The sequence below is a fragment of the Chiloscyllium punctatum genome, chromosome 41 (genome assembly GCF_047496795.1).
Source record: "Chiloscyllium punctatum isolate Juve2018m chromosome 41, sChiPun1.3, whole genome shotgun sequence".
NCBI classification, from domain to species: Eukaryota; Metazoa; Chordata; class Chondrichthyes; order Orectolobiformes; family Hemiscylliidae; genus Chiloscyllium; species Chiloscyllium punctatum.
This window is the reverse complement of record NC_092779.1, coordinates 38,499,446-38,524,369: the sequence shown is the minus strand read 5'-3', so window position 1 is coordinate 38,524,369 and position 24,924 is coordinate 38,499,446. Positions and strand designations below refer to the sequence as shown.

Sequence of the window (24,924 nt, the reverse complement as noted above, 5' to 3'; positions counted from 1 at the left end):
TTTCCGTTTTTGTAAGTTCCTTTGCCGGTTTATGCAGTGGAGTTCCAAGGAGTGTCACAATGGGTCTGAGTGGTATATTTGGTTTGCCTACTTTGGGTAATCCATAAACTCTTGAGATGATTAGATTAGATTCCCTACAGTGTGGAAACATGCCCTTTGGCCCAACCAGTCCACACCGACCCTCTGAAGAGTAACCCACCCAGACCCATTTCCTTCTGACTTATGCACCTAATACTATGGGCAATTTAGCATGGCCAATTCACATCTTTGGACTGTGGAAGGAAACGGGAGCACTGGAGGAAATCCACGCAGACACAGGGAGAATGTGCAAACTCCACACAGACAGTCGCCCGAGGCTGGAATTGAACCTGAGACCCTGGTGCTTTGAGCCACCGTGCTGAGGTGTTATTCCTTTCTAGTTTCATCCTTTGTAGGTCAGTCCTGGTTATTAGTCCATTTTTTTGTAGGTTCCGTAGTAGTAGTTTCTGAATACATTCAGTCTTGTACATGATAACCATCATTCTGCTGGTATGCTGGTACAATGATTATATTCTTGTCATTTTTGAGTGCGTTTAGGCTTCGCTGTCTTTGATGTTTAGGTTGTTCATTTGTCTTTGTTAGTAAGGGTACAATGGTTTGTCTGACAGCTTGTTGTATCTCTTCGGTTAGCCTGTTAATTCTGAGCCTACATTCTAGTGCAGCTAGAAAATTTGTTGTATTTGCGTTCCTGTGGTTATAGTTTAGTCCTTTGGCTAGTACGGCTTTTTCTGAGTCTGTAACCTGCCTATTGGAAAGGTTTCTTAGCCAGATGTCTGTTGTGTTTTATCCTCTGCTGTTGGTTAGCTTAGTAATTTTGTCTTGTAGTGATGTTCTCTATCTTTATGTGGTTCTGTGCTATCATGTGGTGACGGCCTATTCGATTGTCGTGGTCCACTTCTGATTGGCTGTTTTTTGAAATTAATGATCATTGGCATGCAATTTCTTGTCTGTGCCTTCGTAGTCTGTTGTGTACATCCATAATCATAACCTGGATCATCCTCAGAGCATTTTGTCTGACTGTTTCTCTGGCTTGTTGGTTGTTGATTAGTGGTCTGTATCTCACACAGGGTGGTAATATTTGATTCATTCAACATTCATGTAGGAATTGGAGTTGGTCATAGGCCCTTCTTCATGCTTATGCCCGAAACGTCGATTCTCCTGCTCCTTGGATGCTGCCTGACCTGCTGCGCTTTTCCAGCAACACATTTTCAGCTCTGATCTCCAGCATCTGCAGTCCTCACTTTCTCCACAGGATTCCTATTTCCTTGCTTGTCTTAGCGCGTTTTCCCCATAGACGTGTAAGGTTTGCATAACGATTTGTAGCCCAGGTGCCAGTTATCGTAGTTGTGGGGATGTTCGATGATCTGGGAAGTTGATCTGCAGATATTTTGACTCCTGTCCAGGTGACATCTTCAGTACTTTGGAGCCTCCTGTGTATTCTGCAATTTATTTGGTTTCATTCTTGTTGCTTCTGGTTGCCGGTTCTGGTAGTTTGTTGGCTTGGTCAGTATATTTGGTCTAGGTCTATGTGTTTATTGATGGAGCCTGTGGATGAGTACCATACTTCTTAAAATTCTTTGGCTGTCCTCTGTTTGGCTTCTCCTATGATCATTGTATTGCCCCAGTCAAATTTGTGGTACTTGTCATCTGTGTGGATGGCTACTAGAGTTAGCTGGTTGTGATGTTTAGTGGTTAGTTGGTGCTCATGGATGCAGATTGTTAGTCATCTGCCTGTTTGCCCTATATAGTGTAACGTGTAGTCTTTGCATGGAATCTTGTAAATTACATATGTCTTGCATGTTGTTTGTCCTGGTGAGTTGTTTTCTGAACGAGCTGTAGTGAATCCCAGTGGTTGGGCAAGTCTGGCTGTCATTTCTGAGATATTTTTTGTGTAAGGTAGCGTGGCCAGTGAGTTAGGTCGTGGCATGACGTGGCATTGTTTGTCTGTTACGTGCAAGACATACGTAATTTACAAGATTCCATGCAAAGACTACACACACTATATAGGGCAAACAGGCAGACAACTAGCAATCTGCATCCATGAACACCAACTAACCACTAAACGCCACAACCAGCTATCTCTAGTAGCCATACACATTGTTTGTCTGTTAAGCATCTGCAGTTGAAGTTGCGGGGATATCCATTCTTAGTGAATTACTCTGTCAAGGTCTTCTTCTTCCTCCCTTTTAGATCTGGAGTATGGCAGGGTGTTTTTGCCTTTTTAAATAGGGTCCTAATGCAGCTTCTCTTGTGTGTGTTTGGGTTGTTGCTGTTGTAGTTCAGGACCCTGTTTGATATGTGTGGCTTTCCTGTACAATTTTATGGTGCATTCACTGTTCTCTGTTCTTTCTACCATCACATCTAGGAATGGGAGTTGATTGTTTGTTTCCTCCTCTCTTGTAAATCTGATCCTTGTGAACATTGTGTTGAAAATCTGGTGGGATTTCTCAATTTCTGTTCTCTTAATGATGACAGAAATGTCGTCCATGTATCTGATCCAGAATTTGCGTTAGATTTGTGGGAGGGCTCTTTCTTCCAGTCTTTGCATCAGTGCTTCTGCTTTGAGCCCAGAGATGTACGAGCCCATATATTTGGTTTTTGAATGTGAAGTGTCGTAAAACACAGGTCTAGTAGTTTGAGCATGCAGTCCTTAATGATAGGTTCCCTGTCGTGTTGTCTGTTGTGTTGTCCATGAGGTTGGCAACTGTCTGTCTGGCCACAGTTTTGTCAATTGAAGTGAATGGTGCCATTATATCAAGTGAGATCATTGCTTCATCCTTGTCTATGTTTATGCTCGTGATTTGTGTAGGAATTCCTGTGATGATTGTATGGAGCATTTGGTCATCTTAGTCATTTTGTCTTGTAATGACATTCTCTTTCTGTATTTGGTTCTGTTCTGTCTCATGATGATGGACTGTTTGATTGTCAAGGTCCACTTCTGATTGGTTGTTTTTGACATGAACGATTTTTAGCATGCAATTTCCTGTCTATACATATGTAGTCTGTTGTGTGCATCCGTAATCATAACCCGGATCATCTTGAGAGTGATTTATATGACTGCTTCTGTGTCTCTTGGGTTGTTATGGTCTGTATCTGACACAGGGTGGTAGTGATTGATTCCTTCAACATCCATGTAGGAATCAGAGTTGTTCATAGGTAGTATTTAGTTCACCTACATGGGCAGAATAACATCCTTATATCCTTCCTCATTCAAAAAGCTTCCCTTTCAAAATAACTACAACCCACCATATCCTGGCCTCATCATCATAATACTTTTACAAACATTCACTTCACATCTGGCCCCACTAATGGGTCTTCCTTACTCGACCATGTCTCTCTTCTTCCTGGTCCATGTGGGGCATGCAGTCTTGTGTCTCTTTTTCCTGATTCACATTGCTTGCTGGGTTCTCACTATTATCTTTAACCACTTCCACTTGCTTATCTCCTGGCAACAGTTTCGCTTCCCAATTGGCTTGCCGACTGTCTGTAACACCTCTCAGTTTGTCAGCTTCCAATAGCTGGCCTATACTATGTGGGGAGTGTAATATCACCTTCTCTTATTGTGTCAAGGGGGGGAGAGTGTTGTTAGTGCCCAGGTAGCACAGTGGGTAGCTCGAACATGAGTGTTGTCCCATCATGACTGGTTTCATTTTACCTGAGTAATATCCCACAGGGCAGAGCTTGCCTTCATGCCACAAATGGATTGTCGTTGCTTTCACTGCAAAGGAGGTGAAAGGGCTTTTTCAGATCAGGAAGACCTGCAAAAGTGCTGGTGCAGAGGCTAGTGTCTGTTTGATCTTGACAAAGTCTGCCTCTTGCTCAGGCACACAATTTTTTTTCTGAGCTATTTCCACTCATTTGCAGGGGTCTGGCTAGGCTGCTGTAATTTTTTGAAAAGTTCTTATAATAATTAAATAGTCCTTATATTTGTCTTTAACAGTAACTGTATTCTTTCTGGTGAAATGCTATGGCTGCCTTGCATTACGATCTATTGCCACTGGAAAGCGACTGGGGATTTCCCAGATTCTGTCTTGTTCTCTCTCCATGCCTGCCTTTCCCAGGGGGACCAGTAGTCCTCTTTTTCCACAGTTCCCACATTTAATAATCTTATTGGGACAGTTTTTTGGCAAAATGCTCTCCCTTATTGCAAATGAAAGACACTCTCTAACTGTTTTGGGCAGGCTCCCTGTCTGTGTCTGTTCCCTGAAACAACTGTTGCTAATTTCTTAATATTCCTTTGGTTATTTTCTACCTTCATCGGCCAATTGAGTACTCCTTAATTTGTGTTTTTTTTTAATCCTCCAGTTCTCTATCCACAGATTATTTCACCCAGTAGCAGTAAATTATCGTCATACATGGACTCAAAATCTCAAAATTTCTAAGGATGTCTCCATCGGTTCCACTTCAAGCAGAAGTTGTAAATTGGTATTGATCTACTTAGGATTCAAAAGGCTGGGGTATAAACTCCTGCACATAATTATATCACCTGTCACTCTTCCTGCAAGGAAGTAAATGTTACACTTCAAGAGAAAACAAGCCACCTCCTTTGTTAAATTTACCTTTTTAAAACATAATTTTTATCAAGCTTTACAAACCAAGTTTTTAAATCAACATTCTGCTGCAGAGCTCTGCTTTGCACAATCACTTATAGATTCTCAGACATTACATTAACCATACCTGTCCCATACTTGTGCCATATTTACACAGGCTCGCCACACTTTTAAGTCACCACATGTTCCCAAAATGCAAACTAACTTCAAAGCGTACCTAGATCTTGACCTCCAGGTGTTAGGTTCTTTTCCCGAGGTTTCACACACGAAATGCAATTCGCGCACACCAACTTCTGCAAACAGTTAAAGCTTATTCGAGCTTGTACAAGCGAGGTGACCCCTTTGACCCTCCTCACAGGCATGTGTGGTCAAGTCAAAAGAATAAGGCACACATCCCAGTTAGCCATGTTTACAGATACTCTCCTTAGTCACATGTTAACCCAGGTGCAGTGATAGGATACGATCATGCTCAGAGATAATGTTCTAATCCTGGGGAATCGTTATGTAAACGATTTCCAGACTCAGTGATTCCACACGATAATGCAGGTGTGACATACGTAGGTTCAGGAGATGGTTAGAAAGCATTTCTGAATGGAAGAGATGGAATGATAATAGTAGGGGGAGCAGTAGCAAATGACTATCTAATTGAAGTGGGGGTTATTCGCATTCTTGCCTGACTGTCGTCCCCACTCACTTCCAGAATGTTAACTCAGTGTAGTTTAACCCTTTACTATTACATTAGTGTCCAGAGAGATATTTCTATTTAATCTATTAGCATTACACAGGGAACAAAAACAAACAAATTATACAAGACAACTTTTAGCAATGAATAGCCAAAGGTACATTCAACCCAGACCACAAAGACCCTTCTACAAGATCAATGAACTAGTCTTCCTCCTCTGTTTCTTACTTCTTAACACTGCAGTCTTGCTGGGTTTTTTTAAACACTGTCTGCAGAATCAACTGGTTCAGACCCCAGTGGTTCTTTACCCAGTATTATTATGCTTTTGTCCCAGAGGCCCTTCTGACTGTGTCTGTTATTTAGATTCATGGAAACAGACCCTTCGGTCCATCTCATCCATGCCGACCAAATACCCTAATCTAATCTAGTCCCACTTGCCAGCTGTTGGCCCATATCCCTCTAGGGTGACAGGGAAAAGACATAAAATGGACTTAACGCGCAACTTTTTCACATAGAGGGTGGTGCGTGGGGACGTCAGGAGAGGAAGAAACAGAGGCCCTGGTCATGGCAGATAGAGTGTAGAGGGACTGGATGTCCATGGTGAAGATGAGGCATTGGAAGTTGGGGAAATGGAAGTTTTAGAGGAGGTGGACGGTGTGGGTGGTGTCCTGAACGTATGTAGGGAGTTCCTGAACCAGGGGAATAGGACAGTACTGAGGTAGGTGGTGATAAGATCGGTGGAGCAGGAGCAGGCTGAGATAATATGTCGGCCAGGTTGTCAGGCTTGTGGCTCTTGGGTAGGTGATAGAATTGGGTGGTGTGGGGTTCCCGAACTATGAGGTTGGAAGCTGTCTGCGGGAGATTCCCTGTAGCGATGAGGTTGTGTATGATATTGGAGGTGTTGATTTGGTGATGGGGGGATGGTGAGGTCATGGTTGAGGGGGCAGTAAGAGGAGGTGTCTTCGAATTGGTGCCTGGCTTCAGCAATGTAGAGGTCAGTGCGCCAAACTACCACTGCATCCACTTTATCTGCTAGTTTTATGGTGAGGTTAAAGTTGGAGTGGGGGGATTGGAGGGATGCGCATTGTGAGGGCGGGAGGTTGGAGTGGGTGAGGCGGTTGCACAAGTTGAGGCGGACAATATCATGGCGGCAGTTTGAAATGAAGAGGTCGAGGGCAGATATCAGGCCAGCACGTAGATGGAGTGTGTTGGAGGTGGGAGAATGGGGTCTTTGGTGGGTGGGCAGGTATTTTGGTTAAAAAAGAAGGCACAGAGGCAGAGATGGTGGAAGGATCATTCAAGGTCGCAGGACGTGTCAAACTCATTAATCTGGGACCATAGAGAGATAAAGCTGAGGCCTTTACTGAGAACTAAACATTGGTCCTCAGTGAGGGGAAGGTCTTGTGGAATGGTGGGAGCTGGGACCTGGAATGGGGCTGGAGTTCAAGGTGGGCTGGGGGCTAGGACCTGGAATGGGGCTGGAGTTCGAGGTGGGATGGAAGCTAGGACTTGGAGTGGGGCTGGAGTTCGAGGTGGGGGCGGAGACAGTGGTTTGAATGGGCGTGGTTATGGGGTCAGTAGTGACATCCCCAAAGGAGGTGACGCTTTCAAAGGGGGTGAAAGTGGTGCTGATGGTGGAGTTAAAGGGAGCAGAGTGACATCACGGGCAGGAAGAGCAATGTTACTGTTGGGTATTTGGCTGCGGTGGAAGTGGAAGTGATGACACCGATGAGCCGTACCAGCGGGGCGGAAGTGACGTTCAAAGTAGGTATCACGTTTTTAATAGTGAATTCAGCAGCACTGGTGTATTCTGTGGTGGATAGTCTTCTCTGCAGTCATGGAGGTGTTTGGGTGGACACTGATCTCGGGGGTGGTGTGGTCGACAATGGCTGTGGGCTGCAGAGTGGCATCGGGGAAGAAGTGACGTCATCGAGTGCCCTGGCGGTCATGGAAGGAGCAGCAATGTGGCTAATGGCGTCTGGGCAGTTGCAGAGGCCAGGAGAAGATTCTGGAAAGTTCAAGGAAGCCTGTATATGGAGAGAAATACATGAAAGTTTGTTTAGCTTACATTTTTTTATGTCCAATGCAGTGGATAAATACCGTTTGTTGAGAGCATGTATCCTTCTCAGGATGTAAAAATACGGAGGTCTGTTGCAGGTCTGGGAAAGTGAGGCTCTGATCTGGGGCAGGATTGACTGTAGGTAGAGTTGATGGTGGCACATGGCTGATAGTATGGAGCAGACGATCCAGAAAGAGAATTGTTGATGAAGGTTTCGGATTTGTAGAATATACTGAGTATCCTGTTCAGGTCCAAACTGGGTTGGTCTGAATGTGGTCCGGAGTTCATGTGGGATCAGTTGGTTCCAGAGGCAGGCATTGAGGAATAAGATGCGGCTGTGGTAGTGAGTCTGCTTGAGGACGTGGCTGAAGAACTTCAGGGCAGGGAAGAAGACTTGGGGAGTACGGTGAGAGAGGGACTCACTGAGATCTTTATAGAGAGAGGAGTAAACTTCTTCACGGTAGGCATCCTTGGAAGACGCTTCACTGTCAGGTTGAAATCAATGAGGAGAAAGTGAGGTCTGCAGATACTGGACCCTCCTCTCCAACCTATCACCTTTACCCCCACCTGCATCTACCTATTGCACTTTTAGCTACCTTCTCCCTAGTCCCACCCCTCTCCAATTTATCTCTCCACCCTCGAGGTTTCCAGCTTCATTCCTGATGAAGGGCTCTGGACCGAAACATCGATTCTCCTCCTTGGATGCTGCCTGACTTGCTGTGTTTTTCCAGCAACACACTCTCAACACTGAGATCAATCACTTGTCTGTCTTTAGGCGTACTCTTACCAAAACTGTCTTGGGGGTCATTTCTCATAGGCCCCCCCTTGCTGACCTTGGAATAAGCCTGTTCAAAGGTTCTGCTATGTTTCACTGTAAGCAGGCTGTGTAGTTTTGCGTATTTTTATCAGCCATTTGTGTCTTAATTCTGGAGCAGACTTTTTCAGTCTGTCTAACACTTGTCTGCCATTTTGTGTAAGCAGATGTGCATACTTTTGGTATGAGCAGGTATGGGCTACCCCTACAAGATATATATAAATATATCCAAATATCACCAAAATTTGATGAAAAAATGTAGAAGCCTTTTTTCATTTTCTTTGAGCAATTGACTACACAGAACTGGTTTTGTTGATCCAAACAAAGTTGGTCAGTAGACCGAGTGAATGTTAGCAGTGTTGGCAGGTGAGAGCACAGAACATTGCAGCATAGTACAGGCCCTTCGGCCCATGATGTTGCGCCGACCTATGGAACCAATTTGAAGCCCATCTAACCTACGCTATTCCATTCTCGTCCAATGACCATTTAATTGCTCTTAAAGCTGGCGAGTCTACTACTGTTGCAGGCAGTGTGTTCCACACATCTACTACTCACTGAGTAAAGAATCTATCTCTGACATCTGTCCGATATCTATCACCCCTCAATTTAAAGCTATGTCCCCTCGTGCTAGCCATCACCATCTGAGGAAAAAGGTTCTCACTGTCCAAACTATGTAACCCTCTGATTATCACAATTAAGTTGCCTCTCAATCTTCTCTCTAACAAAAACAATGAGGTGTCAGGAGACTATGAAGACAAAAAGGCTATGTTGAGTGCCTACACATTGATACCAGAAGCATAATAGACAACAGTTCAGAAATCTGTGAAAGAAACTGCATCAACCTAAAATAGTGGAACCGCAAGTATCCGAATTTTGGATTATCCGTAGAAGATTTCAAGGACCCAATAGAAACACTATATCAAAGAGGTGTTTCAAAACTGATCGCGTCTTTTGTTTGCAGTGATTAAAAATGAACCAGACTTATAGAAATGCTGCCGAGAACAGTCCTGGACATCAATGGGAGCCCAGGCACTGCCTCCAAATGACTGACCACCTGCCCTCTCTCTGTCTCTCTCTCCCCCACACTTTTCCAAGAGGCACAGAGGTGTACCCTGCACTCCACTTCCCCAGATAATCTCTCCAATATTGTCTTGTACAGGGCAAAGGTGGAACTTGTCAAAAAGTTGCAGTTATAACTGTGTGTGTGTGTGCTCTTTTGAGAGACCCCCAAATGCAGCAGCAGTTTTACTGTTAGTGTCCAGTCTGGCTGCCCAGTTGGGTGGGGGGGAGGTGGGATGGATGGGTTTCAGAGGGGGCGGACACTGTGCGGGTTTGGGGGCGTGGTGAAGGCTGGGGGCAGGGTTAGATGGGGTTTGGGGTTGTGTTGGGGTAAAGTGAAATGGGGGAGGCAGGGGCAGACGGGGGGACGATGTTGGACAGGTTTGGGAGGCAGATGGTAGGGGGTGGACTGGGTTGGCGGGGCAGATTGGGGGCAGGTGTGGAGTGGGCAGGGGTAGGGTTGAATACGTTTGTGGGAGTGGTCTCACGTGCAGTCTGCTGCTACTTAGTCTCCTGAATGGGGAGTGGACTTACCAAATGCTCACTGTGTCAATCCCATTGAATTGATGGGTGTGAGGGCAGGAGGCTCCAGCAATTTTGCAGTTCCATTGCACACTAGTGTGTGTGTCTCTGTTCAGAAACAAACCCTGAGACAGCGAGAGGGAGCAAGGTAGGCAGAGGGAGGAAAAAGGAAACTTCTGAAAACTCCGAGACCCAGAGGAGAGGCATTGAATCAGTTAGCCGAATAATCAATTATCCGAACAATGTAGTGCCCGCCCATCTTGCTCGGATAATTAAGGTTCCTCAGTATTGAATTAGAAAGAATTATACAGAGCAACTTTGGTAAATGGATGCGAGCAACAAACATAACAGAGAAAATTAGGCTGTTAGACATATTATTCTGCTGGAGGAGTTTAAAAGTGATAAGAATTTCCAGAAGTGATAAGAATTCATGTTGAGGAATGGAGGGTTAAAACAGTGAGAAGAGGTGCAGAGATGGTGATAAATACACATTAGTGCATAAATTGAAATCTCGCTTCCGACAACAATTTCATTCTGTGATGTATAGAAATCGGAAAAGATGGAGATCCTTCAGTGAAAAACAATAAGTGGAACACACTGGAAACAGTTTACCATGTGTGAAAAAAGAAACTCAAGTAGGTAGAAAAGAAGTGAAATACCTCAGTTATTTTCACTGCAATAAGGTGCGATGTACATAGTCACAGTGCTGGTGGTTTAAGAAACTTGCTGGGAAATAAAGACATGGTAAAGGAGGTTAAGACATTGAGATTAGTTATAGAAGTGAAGAATATCCCAAGGAAAGTCGAGGAGCTACAGGACAGTGCAGAGCCTACGCACGGGCTGGATAGTAAGATCACGCCTGATGTTTTCACAGACTTTACTTGCCTATGATTTACTCAGGTAGAACGGGAGGAGTGGGTGAAGATGTTGTAATACTGAGAGATACGGGAACTAATCTGTCTCTAATAGTAAGAGATGAACATATTTGCATTCCTTCTGTAACATTATGCGAGAGAGTGGTAATCTGTGGAATAAATGGAGAGGTGGAGTAATGTTCCCCTGTGTAAGGTAAGACCAGAATGTCAATCAACACTGACGAAGTGATAATGGGAATGATGGAATAATTGGCTATTCCAGGAATGCAGTTTATTCTTGGAAACTGGATCATAGGTGAGAGTGATGCCCGTTGTAATGGAAGTACCAAAAGAAACTAGGGAACTGAGGAGTTAAAAGAAAAATACGCTGGCATTTTTCCAGACTGTATGGTGACAAGATCCCACAACTGTAAGTTAAAACAAGGAGGGAGAACAAAAGAGGAAGATGAAGGAGTTGAGTTCAGTTTGCTGGCACTCTGTTTGAGAAACCTAAGTCGGGGCAGCATGATGGCTCAGTGGTTAGCACTGCTACCTCATAGCGCCAGGGATCCGGATTCAGTTCAAGCCTCGGCTGACTGTGTGGCGTGTGCACATTGTCCCCATGTCTAAGGCGGTAAGGAAATTCAACAGATTATGTTGTGGCTAGAATGTAGGAAGCAAGTATGTGTGGGTAGCACTTGAAATACCCGTAGAGGTCATCTAAAAGTGAGGAACATTAAGTAAGATAAGAATTTTTATTGGCCTGAATAACATAAAGATGTGTTTGAATTTTGCAGTACTGTCATACATGCCAAATGGTAGGAAAGCCACAGGCAGTGATAAAACCAGTACCTTTGATGCAAATTCCCATATTTGAAGAACCTTTAACATAGATTCATAGAGATGTACAACATGGAAACATACCCTTCGGTCCAACCCGTCCATGCTGACCAGACCCAATCTAGTCCCACCTGCCAGCACCCGGCACATATCCCTCCAAACCCTTCCTTTTTATATACCCATCTAATGCCTTTTAAATGTTGCAGTTGTACCAGCCTTCACCACTTCCTATTGCAGCTCATTCCATGCATGTACCACCCTCTGTGTGAAAAAGTTGTCCCTTGGGTCTCTTTTATACCTTTCCCCTCTCACCCTAAACCTATGCCTTCAAGTTCTGAACTACAGCACCCCAGGGAAAAGACTTTGTCTATTTTTCCTATCCATGCCCTTTATAATTTTGTAAATCTCTATAAGGTCACCCATCAGTCTCCAGTGAAAACAGCCCCAACCTGTTCAGCCTCTCCCTATAGCACAAATCCTCCAACCCTGGCAATATCCTTGTAAATCTTTTCTGAACCCTTTCAAGTTTTGCAACATCTTTCCAATAGGAAGGAGACCAGAATTGCACGCAATATTCCAACAGTGGCCTAACCAATGTTCTCTACAGCCTCAATATAACGTCCCAACTCCTGAACTCAATACTCTGACCAATAAAGGAAAGCATATTCTACACTTTCTTCACTATCCTATCTACCTGCGACTCCAGTATGAACCTACACTCCAAGGTCTCTTTGTTCAGCAACACTCCCTAGGAATTTACCATTAAGTGCATAAGTCCTGCTAAGATTTGCTTTCCCAAAATGCAGCACCTCGCATTAATCTGAATTAAACTCCATCTGCCACTTCTCAGCCCATTGACCCATCTGATCAAAATCCTGTTGTAATCTGAGGTAACCTGTGTAAGCTCCCTCCCTAAAACCAAAGTGGGAACCAGTATTTGCTTATCACAGTGGATGTGTCTTCCAATTCCATTACGGAATGTCAAGGCAGAAACGGTTGTTTTCTTTGTAAGTTATGGATTACCCAAGGGGATTCAGTCAGACCAAGGGTACAGTTTTACTGCCACATTATTTAAGGAGGTCATGAAGAGTTTAGGCATCAAACACTTAGGCATCAAGTGAGTATCATCCTCAATCCCAAGGAGCAATGGAAAAGTGACGTTAGACCTGAAAGTCCATGTTGAGGGCTTATTGCCAAGATTACACAAATGATTGGGATAAAGGTATCTCATTTATATTATTGCTATTATTGCTTCAAATGAATCAATTCAGTTTTTCTTTCCATTTGAATTTATACTCAGACATGAAGTAAGATGACCTTTTAAATTAATTAAGGAAAAGTTGATAGGTCTGAAGTCACAGTTGAATTGGATCTGAGGTGAGAGAAATGTTAAATAGAATAGGTGAATTAGCGAGACAACATTTGAAGATGGCACAACATCTAATGAAGTAAGAAGTAGATAAATCTAAAATTTGTACGTTTGTCCATGGGGATAAAGTGTTGGTGCTGTTACCAGTGGTAGATCCCTTTGAAGCAAGGTTTAGATGTCCCTATCAGATTGAGAAAAAATTGTCAGGTGATTTATCTGGTAAAAATGCCAGATAGGAAAAAAAAACAGGCATGTCATGTGAACATGACAAACATTATTTGAGAGGGAAAGGGAATCAGAGAAATAAATATTACTTACTACCACTCAGAGTGAGGAATCAAATCATGATGAATGGGATTTTAATGTGCCTCAGAATAATTTGGAAGTAGTGAGCTATCTGTCCCAGGAACAGAGAACTGCACTAAAAGACTTGTTACGTGCTATGAGGACCTATATAGAAATAGAATGGTGGGGGGTGGGGGCTAATGACAAAGTACATGCGGTTGCTATAGGGAATGCTGTTCCATTAAAACAACATCCCTAGAGACTTAATCCTCTCAAAGCAGAGCAGGTTCAGAAGGAAGTGCAAGCAATGCTCCAAGAAGACATTATAGAGATGAATCAAAGTGAGTGGAGTTCCCAATCATGTTTGTTCCCAAGCTGGAGGCCGAGTAAAAGCGAACCCGGGAGACTTTTCACCGCAGAGAGCGGCGCGAGCTGGGCGGAAATGAGGTTGGAGCGCAGAGCTGGTCAGGAAGGTAAGTGATTAGTATTTGAGTGGGTGCGTCTGCAGAAAATGCAGTCAGATCCTGCTCCTCACCGAACGAGTTAGGGAACTGGAACTGGAGTTGGATGAACTGAGGATTATTCGAGAGGCTGAGAGGGTGATTGATAGATTGATAGTAGTTACGCCGGAGAACAGAGGTAGCTGGGTAACAGTTAGAGGTGGGAAGGGGAAGAAGCAGGCAGTGCAGGGTTCCCCTGTGGTCGTTCCCCTGAAAAGAAAGTATACAGCTTTGGAAACTGTTGGGGGGGACAGCCTTGCAGATGTAAGCTGCAGTGAAGGGGTCTGTGGCGTGAGGTCTGGCTCTGAGACTCAGAAGGGAAAGGGGGAGAGGAGGAGAGCGCTAGTTATAGGTGACTCTCTAGTTCGAGGGACGGACAGGCGGTTCTGTGGACATGGGCGAGACTCTCGGATGGTTTGTTGCCTCCCGGGTGCCAGGGTCCGAGACGTCTCGGACCGTGTCTTCAGAATCCTTAAGGGGGAGGGTGTGCAGCCAGAAGTCGTGGTACACATTGGCACCAACGACATAGGTAGGAAGAGGGGTGGGGAGGTCATTCAAGAGCTCAGGGAGTTAGGCTGGAAGCTAAAAGCTAGGACAGACAGAGTCGTCATCTCTGGGTTGTTGCCGGTGCCACGTGACGGTGAGGCAAGGAATAGGGAGAGAGTGCAGTTGAACACGTGGCTGCAAGGATGGTGTAGGAGGGAGGGCTTCAGGTATTTGGACAATTGGACTGCATTCTGGGGAAGGTGGGACCTGTACAAACAGGACGGGTTGCACCTGAACCAGAAGGGCACCAATATCCTGGGGGGTAGGTTTGCTAGCACTCTTCGGGGGGGTTTAAACTAATTTGGCAGGGGGATGGGATCCGGACTTGTAGTCCAGCAAGTAAGCTATCTGTGTGTCAGGATGTCCAAGACTGTAGGGAGGCTGTGGAGAAGGTAGCACTGACAGGGAATACTTGCGGGCACAGAGATGGGCTCAACTGCATATACTTCAACGCAAGGAGTATCAGAAATAAGGTGGGTGAACTTAAGGCGTGGATCAGTACCTGGGACTACGATGTTGTGGCCATCAAGGAAACGTGGATAGATGAGGGACAGGAATGGCTGTTGGAGGTTCCTGGTTACAGATGTCTCAGTAAGATTAGGGGGGGTGGCATTGCTAATTAGAAATGGTATAACGGCTGCAGAAAGGAAGTTTGAGGGGGATCTGCCTTTGGAGGTAGTATGGGCTGAAGTTAGAAATAGGAAAGGTGCAGTCACCTTGTTGGGTGTTTACTATAGGCCCCCCAATAGCAGTAGAGATGTGGAGAAACAGATTGGGAAACAGATTTTGGAAAGGTGCAGAAGCCACAGGGTCGTAGTCATGGGCGACTTCAACTTCCCAAATATTGATTGGAAGCTCTTTAGATCAAGTAGATTGGATGGGGCAGTGTTTGTGCAGTGTGTCCAGGAAGCTTTTCTAACTCAGTATGTAGATTGTCCAACCAGAGGGGAGGCCATATTGGATTTGGTACTCGGTAATGAACCGGGACAAGTGATGGGCTTGTTAGTGGGTGAACATTTTGGTGATGGCGACCACAATTCTGTGACTTTCACCTTGGTTATGGAGAGAGATAGGTGCGCACACCAAGGTAGATTTTACAATTGGGGGAAGGGAAATTACGATGTTGTAAGACAGGATTTGAAGAGCATAGGTTGGGAGCATAGGCTGTCAGGGAAGGATGTGGTGGAAATGTGGAGCTTTTTCAAGGAGCAGATACGACGTGTCCTTGATATATATGTACCTATCAGGCAGGAAAGAAATGGTCGTGTGAGGGAGCCTTGGTTGACGAGGGAGGTTGAATGTCTAGTAAAGAGGAAGAAGGAGGCTTACATAAGGTTGAGGAAACAGGGTTCAGACAGAGCAGTGGAGGGATACAGGATAGCCAGAAGGGACCTGAAGAAAGGGATTAGGAGAGCAAAGAGAGGGCATGAAAAATCCTTGGCGGATAGGATCAAGGATAACCCCAAGGCATTTTATGTGTATGTGAGAAACCTGAGAATGACGAGAACGAGGGTAGGTCCGATCAAGGACAGTAGTGGGAGATTGTGTATTGAGTCGGAAGAGATAGGAGAGGTCTTGAATAAGTACTTCTCTTCAGTATTTACGAACGAGAGGGACCGTATTGTTGAAGAGGAGAGTGTGAAACGGACTGGTAAGCAAGAAGAGATACTTGTTAGGAAGGAAGATGTGTTGGAAATTTTGAACAACTTGAGGATAGACAAGTCCCCCGGGCCTGACGGGATATATCCTAGGATTATGTGGGAAGCAAGAGAGGAAATTGCAGTACCGTTGGCAATGATCTTCTCGTCTTCACTGTCAATGGGGGTAGCACCAGGGGACTGGAGAGTTGCGAATGTTGTGCCCCTGTTCAAAAAAGGGAATAGGGATAACCCCGGGAATTACAGGCCAGTTAGTCTTACTTCTGTGGTAGGCAAAGTAATGGAAAGGGTACTGAGGGATAGGATTTATGAGTATCTGGAAAGACACTGCTTGATTAGGGACAGCCAGCAAGGATTTGTGAAGGGTAGGTCTTGCCTTACAAGTCTTATTGAATTCTTTGAGGAGGTGACCAAGCATGTGGATGAGGGTAGAGCAATGGATGTAGTGTACATGGATTTTAGTAAGGCAATTGATAAGGTTCCCCATGGTAGGCTTATGCGGAAAGTCAGGAGGCATGGGATCGAGGGAAATTTGGCCAATTGGATAGAAAACTGGCGAACCGGTCGAAGTCAGAGAGTGGTGGTAGATGGTAAATATTCAGCCTGGAGCCCAGTTACAAGTGGAGTTTGGCAGGGATCAGTTTGGGTCCTCTGCAGTTTGTAATTTTTATTAATGACTTGGATGAGGGAGTTGAAGGGTGGGTCAGTAAATTTGCAGATGATACGAAGATAGGTGGAGTTATGGACAGTGAGGAGGGCATTTGTCATTTGCAAAGGGACTTAGATATGATGCAGAGCTGGGCTGAGGAGTGGCAGATGGAGTTCAACCCTGTCAAGTGTGAGGTTGTCCATTTTGGAAGAACAAATAAGAATGCGGAATACAGGGTTAATGGTAGGGTTCTTAGTCAGGTGGAGGAACAGAGGGATCTTGGGGTCTATGTACATAGATCTTTGAAAGTTGCCACTCAGGTGGATAGAGTTTGTAAGAAGGCCTATGGTGTATTATCGTTCATTAGCAGAGGGATTGAATTCAAGAGTCGTGAAGTGATGTTGCAGCTTTGGTTAGGGCACATTTGGAGTACTGTGTGCAGTTCTGGTCGCATCACTTTAGGAAAGATGTGGAAGCTTTGGAGAGGGTGCAGAGAAGATTTACCAGGATGTTGCCTGGAATGGAGAATAGGTCGTATGAGGATAGGTTGAGAGTGCTCGGCCTTTTCTCATTGGAACGGCGAAGGATGAGGGGTGACTTGATAGAGGTTTATAAGATGATCAGGGGAATAGATAGAGTAGACAGTCAGAAACTTTTTCCCCGGGTACAACAGAGTGTTACAAGGGGACATAAATTTAAGGTGAAGGGTGGAAGGTATAGGGGAGATGTCAGGGGTGGGTTCTTTACCCAGAGAGTGGTGGGGGCATGGAATGCGCTGCCCATGGGAGTGGTAGAGTCAGAATCATTGGCGACCTTTAAGCGGCATTTGGATTGGTACATGGATGGGTGCTTAATCTAGGATAGAAGTTCGGCAAAACATCGTGGGCCGAAGGGCCTGTTCTGTGCTGTATTGTTCTATGGATGGTACTCAGTGATTCTGTGTGGATTATCAAATGATCAATACTATGACCAGATCTGACTCATACCCAATTCCAAGGCTTAAGGATTGTGTGAAAGAAGTTGCACAAGCCATTACCAAGTCAAATTTACTTCATGGTTACTGGCAAGTACCTTTGTCGGAGAGAGTAGTGGCACTGTTGATGGATTTGTTTAAAAAGAACATGAAATTTTGTTAGAGTAATGCCAGGAGGTATTCGAGAATTTAAAAGCAGTATTAAACACATTACCAGTTTTAGCCGTGCCAAATTTTTTGAAATCCTTCAAAGACATTATCAACACAGGTTTTAGAGCTGTTTTGTTATAGGAGGATGATTGTTGAATTGAAAGGCCAATCAGTTATTTTTCAAAAAAAAAGGTATCCACCAAAAAGCAATATTCAGCCATTGAAAAAGAGTTAAGAGTTTGGTAATGGACTTAAAAGATTTTAATGCTTACTTTGCAATCAATGCATTAGGGACAATTGTGTGTACTGATCACTATCTTTTGGCATTTCTGGAAGCATTTAAGGACAAGAACACCAGATTATTTCATTTGAGTCTTATGTTACAAGCATTTAATTTATGAATTGTACATGTTGCGGGTTGCAAAAATATCACAGATGCTGTATCACAAATTTGAAAGAAAAATGCTAATATGAGATAGTATCAGTAATGTTCAATGTTGTATACAAAAAGAATTTATATAAAATGTGAAATTTAATAAGCTGTGGATCTAGTTATACAATCGAGTTAAGGTTTTCAAGAAAAATACTGAAACCATCTTTTCATAATGATGGTTCATTTTTTGTCATAAGGGGAGATGTGTTGTGAAGTTGGATAGAGTACTTGTAGATTGGAAGGCAGGAAGTTAGAAGTTGGTGTTTGTGAAGTGATGGGGAGAAAGAATTATATGGTCCTTTTAAATGATCATATGCTTTTTTTTCCTGTGTGTAGAAATTTAACATGGATGTCTGTGAGCAGCACCTTGCAAGTTTGCAGATGCACAGAGAGCACCCAAATTGAAACATTTGTACCAGAAGGCCATATAGTTAGCAGGCCAAGTAGCAATTTTGCCTAAGATAACAGGCTTCTGAATTTAGCCAATCAATTTGAGTCAGGTACTTCGATGCCAACTACCTATTAAATTTAAACCTGATAGTTTTGACAACATAGGACCAATACTATTGTAAGAAATATTGTTATGTCATCACGGTTATAGAAGAAGGGGACATTTGGACAAAGACCCCAGAGCTGTCCGCTATCCACTAGAGCAGATGGCCCTCAGCTCTCAAGCGATCATCGCTATATCTCACAGAGACTCATCTATGTCACAGAGAAAGCACCATTTAAATAACAAGGGTATCGACAACAGAGAAGACATTCCTTACAGAAGAATCAAGAGAGAAAGCATTCCTGACAGAAGAATCAATGCAGAAGGTACTCCTGACAGAAGGATCGATTGAGAAGACACAGAACATTCTGGAAGACACACAACCTGGCAATAATTTCGATACACTAAATTCTGTTTTGTGTTATATGAGTTTGAGTTATACTTATTGGAACAATATACCATTAGAATCTTGTTCTATTTGGGAATAGTTAGTAGTTAGAAGTTGTTTTATTAATATTTTAGTTAATTTGTTCACTGTTAGAATTAGATAAATTATTGCTTGTTAATTTGAAGATGAGTGTCAGGGATTTCCACACTCTTTTACAGGGCAAGGTGCTCCTCTTTGATGTTCTTGTTTTAGTTTTCAGAAGGGTGATCAATCACTATTTTATAACAGCTGATAAGAAAGATTTCTCCCTATCTGACCTGTAAATACCCCTCAGGACTTTTTACATCTCAATCATATATCCCCTTCATCTTCTTTGCTCTAAGAAGAACAATCCCAGTCTGCCCAGTATCTCCTCATAGTTGAATTGTTCCAGCACAAGCAACAACCTGGAGAATCTCTTCTGTAATTATCAAATATTTCTGGACATCAGAGTGCAACTAAGAAAAATTATCAAACAGCAAAAATCACAGCTGACCTTGGAGGAAACTATGTGGGTGAGCTCATAACATGGGACCAGGTAAGTTTTTAAGTGTAACTTTGCTGCATTTTTTTTTTGTAAATCTACAATAGTGTGTTTTTTTTGATGATATGTTTTATAGACATCTGTGTCTTGATTAGAATTTAGAAATATAAAACATAAGTACTAGGTAAGCCTGTAGCAGTGATTCTTAGAGCAGTAAGACTGCTATTTTCTGGGTCTGTCGATTATTAAGATGCAAAGATGGTGTTTAGTCCAGTGGTATGCTCTTCCTGTTGAATATGGGAGATTGGGGAGAGTTTCCATATTATTGATGATTATGTCTGCAATATCTATGTTTGGTTGTGAAACCTCTCAGATTGCATGGATCGGATGGAGCAGCAGTTAGAGGCAATGAGGAATTTACAGCAGTGAGGGGGTGTGGTGGTTATAGGAAGGTAGAAAAACTGCAGATACAGTCAGGTGGATGGGTTACCTCCAGGAAAGTGAGGAGAGGGAGGCAAGTAGTGTGCTTGGTGGCAGGAGTAAAATGTCTGAAACAGAATGTAATTGTGCATGTTTGCATGTTTATAGCTTATGTAATGTGTATGTATGATGTAGTGTACTAACAGTTTAAGATTAAGCGATTTAAAATGAAGCCAGCTTTAGATTTTTTTTATCATGGGAGAGGTGTGACGATGCTGCTCCTTTAACAAGGTTATGTTGTCCTTGGTTTTTTTTTCAGGGAGTTAGTAAAAGACATAGACTCCAACGAGTCTAAGTTGAAGGTTTTTAGGGCCAGTTTAATTATGGCTAACATATAAAAATTTGCCTCAGGCAAAAGACTTTCAAGTTTTAAAAAAGACTTGTGCAGTGAAAGAGGAGTGGCCAGTTCTGTGGTTTGGTTTGGTTTGGTTTTAGCACAGTAGTGTACTGAAACTGCTGAACTCAAAAAAACAGGTCCATGCAGGTACTCTCTCTCCAATATCTCTCCTGAAAGACACTGTGTTGCTCTTACCTTTAGTGCCAAAGGGTGTTTATGGGGATTGATACAAGTATTTGAAACAGAAGCATTAAGTTGGGATGACGTGTTGGGTTTTTAGATAGGTTAAGTTATTTGGCAATCTGTTCTTTTTTGTTCGTGTTTCATTCAGTAATTTTGTAAATAAACTCTTCTATTTAAAACTATGTGTTTTGACCAACTGCATCCCTCCTGAAATATCCGTGTTACATCTGCTTAAAACAACTCGCAAAGTTGGGAACTGGGCCACTATCCTGAAATGTTTTGAGGGGGCTTGGCCTGGTCCATAACAATGCATTATAAGAATTCCACTTCCTCTAAACTCTTCACAGTATGACTACCCCAACTAATTAGATTAGATTCCCTACAGTATTGAAACAGATCCTTTGGCCCAACAAGTTGACACTGACCCTCCGAAGAGTAACCCACCCAGACCCATTCCCCCACCCTATATTTGCCCCTGACTAATGCACCTAACACTATAGGCAATTTAGCATGGCCAATTCACCTGACCTGCACATCGTTTTGGATTGTGGGAAGAAACCGGAGCACCCAGTGGAAACCCACGCAGACATGGGGAGAATGTGCAAACTCCACACAGACAGTCGCCCAATCGGGAATCAAACATGGGTCCCTGACGCTGTGAGGCAGCAGTGATAACCACAGAGCCACTGTGCTGGGGAATTTGAAATCTCCTACTCTCACTACTGTCTCGCTTTTACACTTCTCCAAACATTTGGCTGCATATCTGCTTTCTATTTCTCTGCACCTGTTCAGAGGTCTATAATACCCCCACAGCAATGTAATTGCTCCTTGTTGGTTTGTAAGATCTACGTATTTGAATAGCCTTCAAAGATGTCACCTCTCCTTACTGCTGTAATTGCAAACCCAGTATTGCAACATCCCCTTTTTTTTACCGTCTTCCCTGTGTCACATGAAGAACTGGAATATTCTGGAATATTTAACTGCCAATCCTCTCTCTCTCTCAACCATCTGATAGGATAACATCACATACGTATGTTTTAATTTGTGCCCGCAACTTATTTGCCTTGATTTGTCTGACTCCTTCTATAAAATCAAAGGCCATCCAACCTTGCCAAACTCCCTCGTGCCTTAATTGGCCTTAACTATGGCTCCACGACTCCTTTGCTGTCTCTTCTAAATTTTGTTGTACATCTCCCACTATGAATTTCCTTTCCGGATCCGGCCCGTCTGGCAGAATGGTGAAACCTTCCCGAAATGGACTGGCAAACGTTCCCACAAGGACACTGGTTCCATTCCAGGTAAGGTTCATCCTGTCAATATTGACAGGTCCAACTACCCAAAATCCCCCTCTCCTGCACTATCTGGCCAGCTACATGTTCATCAGGACAGCAGGACTAACCTTCTATTCAGTACTCAGTCATACGTGACATTGGAAATAATGCAGAGATTGTTATCTTTTGGGTCTTGTTCTTTCGTCAGTTTTCTATCTTGCTAAGTTCTGCTTGCAGGACCTTTCTCCAACTATGTTATTTCTAGTTTTGCCAATATCTACTACAATGTCTGGACTCTCTTTTGCAGCCGTAGAAATGCCTATTTGTTCCCATTACAATTGAATTCCCTACCATTAAAGCAATGCTATTTTTCTTCCTCCTGTCTTGTGCAGCAGACAAACATATGATGCCATGAAGTTGGCCTCTGCTGCATTTCCATAAGAACATAACAATTAGGAACAGAGCTAGGCCAATTGGCTCCTGAGTCTGCTCCACAATTCAGTAGGATCATGGCTGATCTGACAATCCTCATGTCCACCTACCTTGCTTTTTTCTGTAACCATACTGATCAAGAATCTGTCTATTTCACTCTTAATAGTACCCTGCCCCAACTCCTTGCCACAAAGACTGGCAATCCTCCGAGAAAAGAAACTCCTCCTTATCTCCGTCTTAAATTTGTGCCCTATTATTCTGAGACACTGCCGTCTGGTCCTAGACTCTGCCATGAGGAGAAACATCCTCTCAGCATATTCCCTGTCAAGTATCTTCAGAATCCTATATGTTTCAATTACATCACCTATCGTCCTTCTAATTCTAGTGAGTAGATTCCTAAACTGTGTAGCCTTTGTACATAACACAATCTTTCCATAGCAGGGATCATCCTAGTAAAGAAAAATATTAACTTCAGCAGGTCTGGTAGAATTTGTAAAGAGAAATCAGAGTTAAAGTTTCAGGTCCAGTCACCCTTCTAAGTGAACCTTTTCTGACTGTCTCCAATGAAATAATGTATTTTCTTAAATAAGGGCTCACATTACTCCAGATATGGTCTCACCAGCACCTTGTATAATTTTATTAGGCGTTGCTACTCTTAAAATTCAACCCACTTGATATAATCCAACATTCTATTAGGTTTCCTGAATACCTGCTGCTACCTTCCTTTTTTATGTAATATACCCTCAAGTCCCTTTGTGTTTTGTTTTTCTGCAGTTTTTCTCCATTCAGCTCATATTCTTTTATTCTTTTTAGCATTAACAACTTCACATTTCCCACTTTCTATGCATTTGCAATTTTTTTGCAATTTTTGCCCACTTACTTAATCTAATTCTGTATTTGTGTTCTAACATGCCTGTCATCCGCAAATTTGGCTACTTCCTTCATCCAAGTCATTAAAATACATTGTAATCCGCTGCAATCCCAGCAACTGAGAGGAATTTTGATCTGGTTGGAGGCTGTCAGCTTGAAAACTACACCAATATATTACAACGTTAAAAATCACACAACACCAGGTTATAGTCCAACAGGTTTAATTGGAAGCACACTAGCTTTCGGAGGGACGCCCCTTCATCAGGTGATTGTCACTCCGAAGGAGCATCGCTCCGAAAGCTAGTGCGCTTCCAATTAAACCTGTTGGACTATAACCTGTTGTGTGATTTTTAACTTTGTACACCCCAGTCCAACACCGGCATCTCCGAATCATGACCAATAGATTACATTCAACACCACGGGCTCTTATGCTTAACCCTCTTGTAAAGTACCCTGTCAAATGCCTCTGGACGTCCAAAAACAGCACTGTTCAATTAATTTCTAACAGTATCCAAAACAGCATATCTGTTTGAAAGGGGCTACAGGGGACTCCTGCGTTTCCTCTACTCTATGATCTTCCATGCTGTTTCTGCCTGTGTTCATCTGCGATGTGACCACCTTACTGAACATGTTATGAAAGAAAGATTCTCCAACTCCAGAACGCGTTAGCATCCTTAACTTCCTGAAATGGCAAAACTGGAAGGTGGATGGAGACTGGCCCCATTGGTGTCCACCTTCAAAGTGACCTTGACCTGTCATTTACTGGTCTAAATTCTGATTGGATCCACCTCAGTGCTGCTGCCATCCAGCTGCGTGTACCTGCTGAGAAAACTGAGCACGTCAGCCACAAGGAAATGGGCGTTCTACTGCTTAAGAACTAAACACAACTCAACCTTCATTTTTGGGAGTTTTACTTTGCTTAAAGGACTCAGGGATCTTACTCAGTTCATTCGGAGGTAGCAACTGGAATGCCACTCTGCCTGTAGGCTTCAGGCCATATAGTCGTGCATAACCGGATTTCCTTATCCTCAAAATATCAGGCTGAAATGATGTTACCATTCTAACTTCAGGCTACTTACAAGTGGTTCTCTGAATTAACAGTCCCTTGATACATTATAGCAGAAGGACCTTCCATGACATTTCCCTCCTACGTCTTGATGGTGGTAGCCAAAACATTTCTTCGTCCATAAGAATGCAGTCTTGGACCTTGGAATTTGCCAATTTATCATCACTTGGTCGAAGGCAATTCTTTGCAGTAGAAGGCCAACAGGTTCCAATAGTTCACCAAATCGATGGTCCTCGATGCTCAGTTCATGTTTGTCTTAGAACAAAGAACAAAGAAAATTTACAGCCCAGGAACAGGCTCTTTGGCCCTCCAAGCCTGAGCCAATCCAAATGTACTGTCTAAACCTGTTGGTTATTTCCTCAACATCTGTATCCCTCTGTTCCCCACCTACTCATGCATCTGTCCAGATGCATCTCAAGTGAATCTACCATGCCTGCCTCGACCACCTCTGCTGGCAATGCGTTCCAAATGCCCATCACCCTCTGTGTGAAGTACTTACCGCGTGTATCCCACTTAAACTTTCCACCTCTCACCTTGAAAGCATGACCTCTCCATTATTGAATCCTTCACCCCGGGAAAAAGCTTGTTTCTATCCACCCTGTCTATACCCTTCATGATTTTGAAAACCTCAATCAGGTCCCCCCTCAATCTCGTTTTTTCTAGTGAAAATAGACCTAACCTACTCAACCTCTCTTCATAGCTAGCACCTTCCATACCAGGCAACATCCTCGTAAACCTTCTCTGCACCCACTCTAAAGCATGGTAATGTGGCGACCAGAACTGTACACAGTATTCTCAATGCAGCTGAACCAATGTCTTGTACAATTTTAACATGACTTGCCAGCTCTTATACCCAATACCCCATCCAATGAAGGCAAGCATACTATCTGCCTTCTTGA

The 24,924-nt window shown here is 43.4% G+C and overlaps 1 protein-coding gene and 1 long non-coding RNA gene across 13 annotated transcripts in view; both read left to right on the top strand.

Moving 5' to 3' along the window:
• tmem108 (transmembrane protein 108) overlaps positions 1 to 24,924 on the top strand; it is a 192,818-nt gene that overhangs the window by 151,011 nt on the left and 16,883 nt on the right. The gene's annotated exons all lie outside the window — the stretch shown is intronic.
• Positions 7,211 to 23,156, top strand: LOC140464988 (uncharacterized). Its single transcript, XR_011955040.1, has 3 exons — positions 7,211 to 7,324; positions 19,247 to 19,440; positions 21,621 to 23,156. It is a non-coding gene; the product is annotated as an uncharacterized lncRNA (long non-coding RNA).